Below are 11,395 nucleotides of genomic sequence, written 5' to 3' on the forward strand. Positions count from 1 at the left end.
GAAGCCCAGGTGCATTTTACAGTCTAGGGCAGTGGTTCTCAACCTTCCCAATGCCTCGACCCTTTAATACAGTTCCTCATGTGTGGTGACCCCCAATTTCATTGTTACAAATTGAACATAATTAAAGCATAGTGATTAATCATAAAAACAGTACGTAATTATATATGTATTTTCCGATGGTCTTAGGTGACCCCTGTGAAAGGGTCATTCAACCCCCAAAGGGGTCTCGACCCACAGGTTGAGAACCGCTGGTCTAGGGTGCAATAGGTAATCTCCAAGTTCCCTTCCAGCTCTGAAACTTCCCCTGCGATGGAGAAAGGAGCTTAGGGTTTGTTGCTGTGAGGCAAACCAGTTGATTCTCAACTTTGACCATTACTAATTATGAATTTGGGAAAGTTACTTAACCTCCCTATGGCTCAGGGAGGTGTCTAAAGTAGCCATGATAATAACCCTCCTGTCAGTCATTGTAGGAAGTAAAGCAATGTATTCACCTTCCATAGTACAGGCTTGCTACTGGAAGGCCTTCCTCCCCACTATGTTCCCAGCTCCCAAGCATCTAGATCTGGCCAGGTGACTAGTGATTGACAATTGAATAAATGAACCCCCATTGCTAATCACAGCCTCAAGCTTCACTTATCCATACCATCATACCTCTTATCTTTTGCTGGTTATCTTTTTAATAGTTTTATTGAGGTACAATTTCCATACCATAAAATAACACCCATTATGAGTACGTCAATGCCTTTAAGTAAATTTATAGATCTGTGTAACTATCACAAAAATCTAATTTTCAAGCATCTCCAACACCACAAAAGCTCACGCATTCCGTTTGTAGTCAGTGCCTGCTCCCACCTCTAAGCTGTACTTCCTCACAGATTTGCCTCACAAGTCTTTGTGTGGACATAATGCTTTTCTTTCTCTCGAGTAAATACTGGGGAATGAAAGTGATGGGCCATGTGGAAAACTTATGTTTAACTTTTTAAGAAGTTGTCAAATTTCCAAAATGGCTGTATCATCTTACACTCCCACTAGCAATGAATTAGGGTTCCAATTTCTCCATATCCTCACTATACTTGTTATTGTCTGGTTAGCTCATTGTGGTTTTGATTTGATTGCTCTGATGGCCAATGATTTTGAGTGTCTTTTCATGTTATAATTGGTCATTTGTATATCTTTTTTGGAGAAATATCTATTTAGATCCTTTTGCCCATTTTTTAAACTGGGTTATTATTTGTTAGGTTAGGTGGCTCAGGAGGCGGCGCAAGAAATAGAGTCCAGTGAATCAGAAAAGAAAGGAAAGGAAAGTTTATTCTGCGTCCCCGGGAGACCCACGTACCCGCAAAGACAGGGCACGTGGATTCACGCCAACATGGAGGGGGGCGCTTTTTTTATACTGTGGTTGGGTGAGGGGCGGGGACATGAGCTGAGGTATTCAGTTGAGGAAGCTTCAGCTGCAGGGGGGTCAGCAAGGTATTCAGGAAGGAGTCAGCATCTGTGTGGGGGTATGTAGATTCAGGGAGAAGAAGCCGGTATCTGTGTCTGGCACGTTGATCTGTGAGAAATTCCAGGGGGAGTCCATTGTCTCATCACATGTCTGCATGTATCCGATCCTGGGCTCTCTCCGACCTAACATTGTTGAGTTGTAAGAGTTCTTTCTATAAACCAGATACAAGACCCTTATTAGATATATGATTTCCAAAATTTTTCTCTCATTCTGTGGGTCTTCTTTTCACTTTAATGGTGTGCTTTGATGCACAAAAGTTTGTAATTTTAATGATGTCCAATATATCTTTTTTATTTTGTTCCTTATGCCTTGATATCATACCTATGAAGCCATTGCCTAGTTGAAGATTTATGCCTATGCTTTTATCTAAGAATATTATAGTTTTGGCTTTTCCATTTAAGTCTTGTTCCATTTGGAGTTCATTTTTGTGTATGGTGTGAGATAGGGATCTAAATTAATTATTTCATATGTGGATATCCAATAGTCCCAGTACCATTTATTATTCTTTATTCATTGAATTATCTTTGTGCCCTTGTCAAAAATCAGTTGACTATAAATGTGACAGTTTATCTCTCATTTCCTTTCTCTTGGCCTCTATGTATATCTTTATGAGTATGTCACTGTCTTGATTACTGTAGCTTTGTAATATGTTTTGAAATCAGGAACTATAAAACTTTGTTCTTCTTTTTCAATATTGTTCGGCTATCCTGGGTCTCTTAAATTTCCATGCAAATTTTAGAATTAACTTTTCAATTTCTGCAAAGAAGCCAGCTGCAATTTTTATTGGGATTGCACTGAAACTGTAGATCCGTTTGCCACCTAAACAATATTAAATCTCCATGAGATAAGGCAGCTTTTCTAGGACCCTTGAAAAATTCTAGAATCCTGTTATCCCTAATTCTAGACTAATGAAGTCAACTATCTTTATATTTACATAACTAAGGGGGACTGACAAGAGACCCTTTAGAGGACACAGAGAACAATTTCTGTCAACTAAGTAAAAACACACCAAGCTACACTTGTCAATAAATTGAGAAAATAGTGAAAGAAAACTATAAAACTATTTTATATAAAACAAAGAACTGTTTAAATATCACTGCAAGGGAGAAATAAAGTCTTATACATTATTTCCTTACTTTTCCTGCTTTGTAGCACGACACTGTTGATGGAACTGCCTGCACAGATCTTTCCCAAGATACATATAATCCAATTTGGGAGTAAAGTCAATATTTGTATATATTGATTCCAAAACTGATGCCTAATTTCCCTAGTAGTTAATAAGAAGTACCATTAAAAATACAAAGTAAACCACATTCCTTCTGGTTCAGTTCCCTAAAAGACTATTTTAATTCCTAAACCAATGCAGTCTGGGAAGGCTGGTTGCTCGGCTCATGGTGCTAATTATATTGTTGTGCTGTATTGAAGGTGTTTGAAGTAAATTAATTCAGAGTCGCTGCTAAGCGTGAGCTCATCAATAAATGAAGCACAACAAATAGATTTTTCTCCTGTAAGTGTTTTCAGCAGCTGTCTTTTCACCCTCCCTTCTCCCCCTCCCATGCTTGTTATCTCTAAGAAATCTAACCTACGTCCAGAGCCAGGATTTTCACTTTCTCTTTGTGCTCCTTGCTATGTCTCCCCCGAGCCCCCATCCCAGCACCAAGCATGGGGTTGACAGACACAGAAATCACTCAGTTGATAGACGAATCGACCATCACTGTGGCTGTCGCAATGTCCATGCACTAAGCTAGGCTCTTGACTCTTTCAAAGACCTTCTCTCTTAGAATCCTTTCACTCTTTTAACATATACAGGGTGTCCCAAAAGCACATATACACACTTTAACAACTGATAGCTCAGCTGGTGTTTCTTTTCAGCCAGACTAAGCTTTGAACAACGGGAATTCATCCTAAAATGCTACTGGAAGTTTGAAAACCCAGTTGAAGTGCAAACATTGCCTGTATAATTACTTTAACAGCTGATAACTCAATTTTCACTTCTTTTTGGGTTTAACTGATTTGAAATAATGGGTGAAGCCAGACTAAGCTTTGAATAAAGAAAATGTATCCACTGGACTTTTTTATGAGGATACATAGAAGATAAAGTTTACGGTACAAAATGGCAACAGTTGACAAATTGATGGCGCACGAATACTGAATAAAATGATTCTTGATGTTTGCGATTCCATTGCTTCGCGTTATCAGCAGTGCCTGGACCAGAATGGTCATTCGTTTGGAAACAGGGCATTGGCAAAAAATTATTCATTTCTGTAGATTCTTTTAAATTTTGAAAATGACCTGCATGCTATTAAACACTGACTTTATAATCATTCAAAGTGTGCGTACACTGGTGCAGCCCACTGTGGAGAACAGTATGGAGTTTCCTCAAAAAACTAAAAATGGAACTCCCATTTGACCCAGTGATCCCACTTCTAGGAATATATCCCATGAAATCAGAAACACCAATCAGAAAGGATATATGCACCCCTATGTTCATAGAGGCACAATCCACCATAGCTAAGATTTGGAAACGGCCTAAGTGCCCATCAGCAGATGAGTGGATTAAAAAACTGTGGTACATCTACACAATGGAATACTACACTGCTGTAAAAAAGAAGGAATTCTTACCATTTGCAACGGCATGGATGGAACTAGAGACCATTATGCTGAGCGTTATAAATAAGCCAGTCAGAGAAAGATAAATATCACATGATCTCACTCATTTATGGAATATAATGAACAACATAAACTGATGAACAAAAACAGATCCAGAGACAGAGAACCATCGATCAGACTGTCAAACCTCAGAGGGAAGGTCGGGGAGGGTGGGGATAAGGGGAAGAGATCAACCAAGGGACTTGTATGCATGCATATAAGCCTAACCAATGGACACAGACAACATAGGGGTGAGGGTATGAGTGGGGGGGAGAATGGGGGAATAAGGACACATATGTAATACCTTAATCAATAAAGAAATTAAAAAACAAAACAAAGTGTGCATACATTTTTGGGGCACCTATAGTTACGACAGTCGTAGTCACCTGGATTCCTAGCCACCACAGGACTAGAAGTAACTAACTAGTTATTGGAAGTAAGCCCCTGTCAGAGACAAGGAGAGTCAGATAACATAAAAAGAGAAGATAGAAACCCCTGAACTTGAAAATCACAGCAGTCACCTAACGCAGGTGCAAAGAAACTTATCTCAACAGCCTATTGGGACTAAGGGCCATGGTCCTGAGATTTGAAAGGTTACACCATGCTCAAGATATTCAATCTCAAAGAGTAAAGAAATGCATATAATGAAGTTATATGTGTATATATGTATTAAAAAATTTCATTCAGAAAGATAGAAAAATTTAAAACATTGACACTTAGAGAAGAAACTGTTGTTATGAAAGTGTTAACCTTTTTAAACAGCCCATTCCTGGTTACTCTGAATTAATAAGAAAACTTAATATTGAAAATGGCTACAGAGCAAAGAATGAGTTGCTGATATTAGTGATATTTGGGGAAATTCCAGTCTCTTTCTTTCTTTCCTTTTTTTTTTTTTTTTTTTTAGTAATCCTCACCCGAGGATATTTTTCCACTGATTTTTAGAGAGTGGAAGGGAGGGAGGGGATGAGAGAGAGAGAGAAAGAGAGAGAGAGAGAAAGAGAAACATCGATGAGAGAGAGACACATCACTTCCCACACATGCCCTGACCAGGGTTGGGGATCAAGCCTGCAACCCAAGGTACATGCCCTTTGACTGGGAATCAAACCCATGACCTTTTGGTATGTGGGCCAACGCTCTAACCACTGAACCACACCAGCCAGGGCCAGTCCCTTTCTTAAACACATGTTGAAAACCTGGGATGTGCAGGACGCTGTGTGAGCTGATGTGAGAGAATAAAAGCAAACCTGGTGCCCACCTGCCTCAGCGAGCCTGGGCCGAGGGCGGAAGACGCCTGGATGGAGAAGCCTTACCGCACAATGTGGTTCGCAGCCAAGTGCCTCAGAGCAGAGAGGGAGCCTCATGCCACTCGGAGGGGCTGCGAAAGGCTGAAGAGAAGATGCCGCTTCTGAGATGCACCTGATTGGGGTTTTGAAGGTGATAATAACCCTTCCTCTTAGCCCCCTGGAGTTTGAACCAATTAAGATAGAATAGGGAGTAAAATATTGTGTGTAAGACAGGATTAGAGAATGAGGCTTGGCCTATGGGCAAAATGTATTTTTCCCTCACATTTCCCTCCTTGTCGAGGCCTCGGGAACTGCACACGATGCACAAGAGAGCTGTGGAAGGTGTTTTCTCAGCCTCACCAAATAGAGACATGGGAACGTGAGGGTGGGGTGTGGACTGCTCGAGCCCTCCAGCCAAGGACTCTCGCCTCCTTTCCTAAGGAGACACAGCCAGGAGGGAGGGAGGGGCCAGGCGTGTTTCTGTGACCCTCCTCTCCTGAGGACACAGCACAATGCCCTCCCCTCGACCCCGCGGGGGAGCAGTGATCAGCAGCCCACGCCAACAGGTCTTGAAGGATGAGCAGAGACGCCACAGAGGAGGGAGCATTCCAAGAGTCAGAGCAAAGCAGGAGTTCTCAGTGTTCAAGTGCCTCGGGCAATGGGGAGCAATTACAGAGAGTTTCCTGGAATATGTCAAAGTTTTCTCACCAAAGCTGGTTGAGCCCCTGAGTAAATATTCCTATTCCTCTAAGTCTAAGCCCTTATTTCTTGTTGTACTCAGTTCAGGATATAAAAATAGCACAGACGTGCCCTAGCCAGGTTTGCTCAGTGGATAGAGCCTCGGCCTGTGGACTGAAGGGTACCAGGTTCAATTCCGGTCAAGGGCACATGCCCAGGTTGCAGGCTCAATCCCCAGTAGGGGGCGTGCAAAAGGCAGCCGATCAATGATTCTCTCTCATCATTGATGTTTCTATCTCTCCCCCCCTTCCTCTCTGAAATCAATAAAAATATATTTTTAAAATATAAAAAATAAAATAAAACAGCACAGAAGGGCTCTACACGTTTGCATTGATCTTATTGGGGTTCCCTGAGCTTTTTGAATCTGTGGGATGGTATATTTCATCCGTTTGGGACATGTTTCAGTCAGACTACCTTTAACAACTGTTTCTGTGCAGTTCCTCCCTCTGTCTCCAATTACCCCCATGTCTCACTATTAATGTCTATTTTTCCATATTTTTCTTCTATATAATTTGTTTTGAATATTTTATAAAATAATGACCTGTCTTCCCACTAGTTAGTATATTGTGATCACAATCGGCCATTCATTGAGTTTCCATTTTAGATCTAGTATTTCCTCAGTTTGAGAATGTCTATTTGATTCTTGTTTTTATTGATTCTATTCCAAATGCCTGATAAAAATTCTCTATTCTGCCATCTATTCCTTTGCCATTCTCTCTCTCTACTTTCTTGAATATATTAATCACAGCTATTTCACAGTTCCTAACTGTTCATATCTGGACCACCTTATTTCTATAGTCTAATTGTTTGCTTAGTTATCTGTGATCTTGCTCCTCACATGTTTGTTAATTTTTATTGTATGCCAGGCATTTTGAAAAAAGACTGTAAAGGCTCCATCTGACGCTCCCCCTCTCCTCTGCCAGGCATCAGGCGGGAGACCGTTCCTCGGAGACTGAGCAGAACCAGGGCTTTGATACCAGTTGGGTCAGAGTTTGGTGAGACAGGGTGTACTTCCATCCTATGCCTGTTCTATGGTGAGACTCCGGGGACTTCAATGCCAGCCTGGCAGGTCTTTGTCTCTCTCCTCCACCTGGAAAGCCAGCAGGAGATCCACTGTCGCTTAAATGGAGTATTTGTAACAATTACAAAAAAATTCATTATCTGGTGGAAAAGCGAATATGTGCCTCTTCACATTCTGGGTCCCCAGACACCTCAACTGTGCCTCCAACAAGGAGCCGGTTGCTAGGAGACCAGCAGGCAAACTTCAACAGACAAGTGGTTTCTACTTCTTCTCTGCGTTCTGCGCCCAATCCCGGCCTAGGCCAGCCTTGTGGCACATCTCGAAAAATAAAAATGGGAACCTCACACACTCTCCATTCCATAACTTCAAGGTGACCTTGCACGTGTTGTTAGAGAAATAACAAAACTGTTTGTTAGCATGCAGTGAAATACAGTCTCCACTTTAAGCTTCCCTTGTAACTGCTGTCTGCTTAGGATGTGGCTCAGATGTGCTGGGATGAAAGCCCCGAGGCAGTTGTAGAGGCTTCGTTCTTTTTCCTTTTGTGTTCCCTCTTCTGGAAATATGCAGGGGATGGGTTGGGCCACAGAAAGAAACCTAACAAATAAAAAAGAATAGGACTTAAATTTGCAATGTAACGACTCCACATGGCTGGTCAATGGCTTGGATCACTTGGAAGGTATGGGAACCCAGTTCAATGATCCAAGCCCTAACATATTCACAAAGAAAACATGCAGCATCGATAGGAGACAATGAAATCAAAAGGGCCCCGGGCCTGTCTAATTCTGTCCTTCCAGCGGCAGGTGGTGAGCAGGATGTTGACACACCGAGATGGGGTCCCTCCGTCCGCAGCCGCTTCCTAGCCTGGCAGCTTGTAAACAGGAACCCCGCCCAGCATCCTGGGCTGGGGATCCTGACGTCTCTGCCAGCGCCAGCGTTTCCTAAAGATTTCCATCTGGAACAGGCTGGCTCTGGATGGACACAGGCCTCTCCTTGATGCCGGAGAGAGCTAGGATGGTTGGAGGCACAGTCCAGCCTGCAGAGACGAAAATATGTACTATCCAGACTTTTCCAAAAAAGTGTGAGGAACTCCGCTTTAAATCAATGCCTAAAATTGAGACAATTTTGTTCTTCCCTTAGAACAAAATATTTTTAAACAACATTTGTGAAACCAATGAAAAACATTCATCAACTTCAACTTTTCTGTTTTCTTCTTATGGTTCAACGATATGTGTAATAAGCGTTAGTTACTCAACAATTCAACGTGATGTTTGTCCCTAGTCCCTAGTACATTTGCTGAACGTATGATTTCTCACTTTATTACTCATACATGAATAATCTCATTTTGAATTCTTCACTCAAAAGAGAGGTTATTTCTTTACTTTTTATCCAAATTATATGATTTGGCCACTCTAGCATCAAATTTCAAAATCATTTCTGTTGAACTTTAGAAATATCCATTGTTTTCTGTAAATATTGCTCTGTAAACGCCATCAAAAGCGTCATGATATTTGTCCAAATATTAAACTTTTGATACTATTTCAGGCCTTCACATCCGTGTCTTCATCTTTGTTGGGTACCTGGACTAGTTGCTGTATCTGGTTTTCTTTCGTCGGTGTTAGTAATGGCATGAGTGCATTTGGACATGCAAACGTGCCCACTGACAATGTTTCCAGGTCTTAAAAACTCAACAAAGTCCATTTCTCTGAAGATTTTTCTTTTCTCTTTTCAGCTTTTTTTTCTTTTCTGAACTCCACTCTCATATTCCCTATTTTTTTTTTTTTAATCATCATCTTGGCTTGTTCTCAGAGTTTCAAGGAGGATCTAAAAAAAAATTAAATGTAGTGGTTTCTCAAGTACACACAATTTTAATGTATATTTCTCAAAAATGTAAATGACCACAAATCTATAATAATAAAAGTGTAATATGCCAATGAGACTGGACATCCTTCCGGACGACCTTCCAGACTAAGCGGGGGTTTTGAGGGAAGCCTGGGTCCCAGATGCCAGGGGAAGCCGGTGCTGGCAGCTGGGGGAAGGAAGGCGTGATCTTGCACGAATTTCGGGCATCGGGCCTCTAGTGTAAAAATAAAAAGGAATGGGCATCTCGCTTCACACATGTTACCCCTCGCTCGGCCTTGACATACACACGTTACAAGTGGTGGGAAGCTTTGCCATCAGAGAAGAGGAGAGGGGAGTGGAGACTCCGGGCAGAAAGCCACGTGGAATGATTCACGGAAGTTCTCCTTGTCCTCTGACCGCCTTCCAGGTCGCGGCAAAGTCATCCTGTGTCCCTTGCTCAGTGCTCTGAGGACACCTCTCCCTGAAACTCCCTCCCCGCCCCCCCGCCCCCCACCCCGTACCAGGTCTTTGAAGAAACTGTGCTCTGGAGGTCACCTGGTCAGTGAGCGGGCCTCTCCCAGCCCAACCGTTAGCTCAGAGGCTGAGGGGCTCCGGGTCCTGCTCAAATCCACAGTGGGGGGCTCCTGGCCCTGGGAGAGCCCCAGGTTCTGAGCCCAGTCCTGTGGCCTTCCATTTCCTCTGGCCCCGGCTCTCCTCCCCGTGAAGGCAAAACCCAGAAGAGACAGCAGAGGGCGCGCGCAGCCTGCTGTTGGCGCCCAGGCTGGGATTAACCGAAGTGTGACTTTTCCAGCAGCTCGGCTCTTCCCCAGGGAACTTGGGGCACAGAAAACAGAGCGCTGCTTCAGCGAATGGCTCCCCGGGGCGCACTGCGGTCTCCTCCCAGATCCATCGCCCACGTCGCTCCCACACGCCCACCCTCTTACAGCAGCTGCTCCTCGTCGTCGGGGGAAACACAGCTTTTGCCTATCAACTCCGGTGTTTCCCGGGACGCACAGAGGGGACTCACCGTCATTATGATTCTCTCCCAGCAGACAGGCCGCCGCCTGCCGGGAACGGAGCGCTTTCCTCTCCCCTGGGGCCACGGCGCGTGGTTCGTCCGTGGACGCGCGGACACGCGGGGGAGGAGCCCTGTGTCCGCGGGGCCCTCAGTCACCTGGTAGTAATGAGGCTGATCCGCCTCCGCCGAGGGTTTCCTTTTTAAAGGCAGCCCCGCCCTGCACTTTGCGCTACGGTTAACACCGTAAGAGCGGGCGCAGCCTCCCTCACCCCCGCCAGGCCGGCCCGCAGCCCGGATTCCTGCTTCTCCTTTCCCTGCGGAGGAGCCCAGCTCTCCGCGGGGCCCCAGGCTGCGGCCCCCGCGCGCGGAGCCCGGACTCAGAACCCAGAGCCGCTCACCCCGGGGGCTCCTGCCCTCCTCTCCGCGCCCAGCGCTGCGGTGCCGGTGCTTTCCCGGGGCCCGCGGGGGCCTCACCCTGACCCTCGCGGGGCATCGCTGAGGTCTCAGCGCCGTCAGGAGAGCCACCGGGACCCGGAGGGCCTGGCGCGGGCGGCCTGGGCAACGGTGTCCCAAGGAGCCGAACCTGTCCTTGTCCTGCTGGGACGCGGGGAGCCGGGCGAGGAGGAGGCGGGGAGGGGGGGTGTGGAGGCTGGGTCAAGAGGGGGGTCCATAACTGGCTGAAGGGCCTCCCAGGGACCGTTTAAGGGGGGTCCCCGCCTGGGTGCTGGCGCTGGCCTGCTGTCAGCCCCGGGCTGTCAGCGTCCTGTCCTCCCTCCCGGAGGCCGTGACCCACCGGCCTGGGACACACTTCGCCCTGAGTGACCGTAGGTCTCGTTCCAGGGGCTCGACCGGCTGAAACACGGCGGCGTCTCACAGGGTGGGTTTCATGGAGGCAGATGCAAGCTCTGGGCGCAGAGGGAACACCCTGTGGGATCGGGGTTGGGGGGCCCCACAAACAGAATCCCCGGCTGCATCGGGAGGGACCTGGGGCCCGGGGTGGAGAGGCGGTTTCCAGAGCTGGACCTGTGTCCATGGCTGCCTTTCGCCTCCCGAAGGGCGCCAGGCGACCCAGTCCCCAGGATGGTGAGGGCACTGACCGACAGGCAGGGAGAGGCCCCAGGAGAAAGGACTGGGGTGTGAAGAGGCCCCAGGAAAGAGGGGGTTGATTTTCTTTGGGGGTTTAGGAGGATAGCACCAGGCCCAACAGGCTGGGAGGCAGAGTGGTCAGAGCGCTGGGACCCCGCAAACCCGCGCTCTAGCCATCCAGCGGGGAGGCGGGAGCAGAGCCCCCGGCTGCCGGCTGCCGGGAGGACAGCAGTGAGCGCTGAGCGGCTGGACTGCCT

The 11,395-nt window shown here is 46.1% G+C and overlaps 1 long non-coding RNA gene across 1 annotated transcript; it reads right to left on the reverse strand.

Moving 5' to 3' along the window:
• Window positions 1-1,282: 1,282 nt before the first annotated feature.
• Window positions 1,283-10,217, reverse strand: LOC139011793 (uncharacterized). Its single transcript, XR_011471630.1, has 2 exons — window positions 10,062-10,217; window positions 1,283-9,016 (listed from the first exon to the last, which is right to left on the reverse strand). It is a non-coding gene; the product is annotated as an uncharacterized lncRNA (long non-coding RNA).
• Window positions 10,218-11,395: the final 1,178 nt, after the last annotated feature.

The sequence above is a fragment of the Myotis yumanensis genome, unplaced genomic scaffold (genome assembly GCF_028538775.1).
Source record: "Myotis yumanensis isolate MYYU_CA2020_CCGP unplaced genomic scaffold, mMyoYum1.0.hap1 SCAF_1, whole genome shotgun sequence".
NCBI lineage: Eukaryota > Metazoa > Chordata > Mammalia > Chiroptera > Vespertilionidae > Myotis > Myotis yumanensis.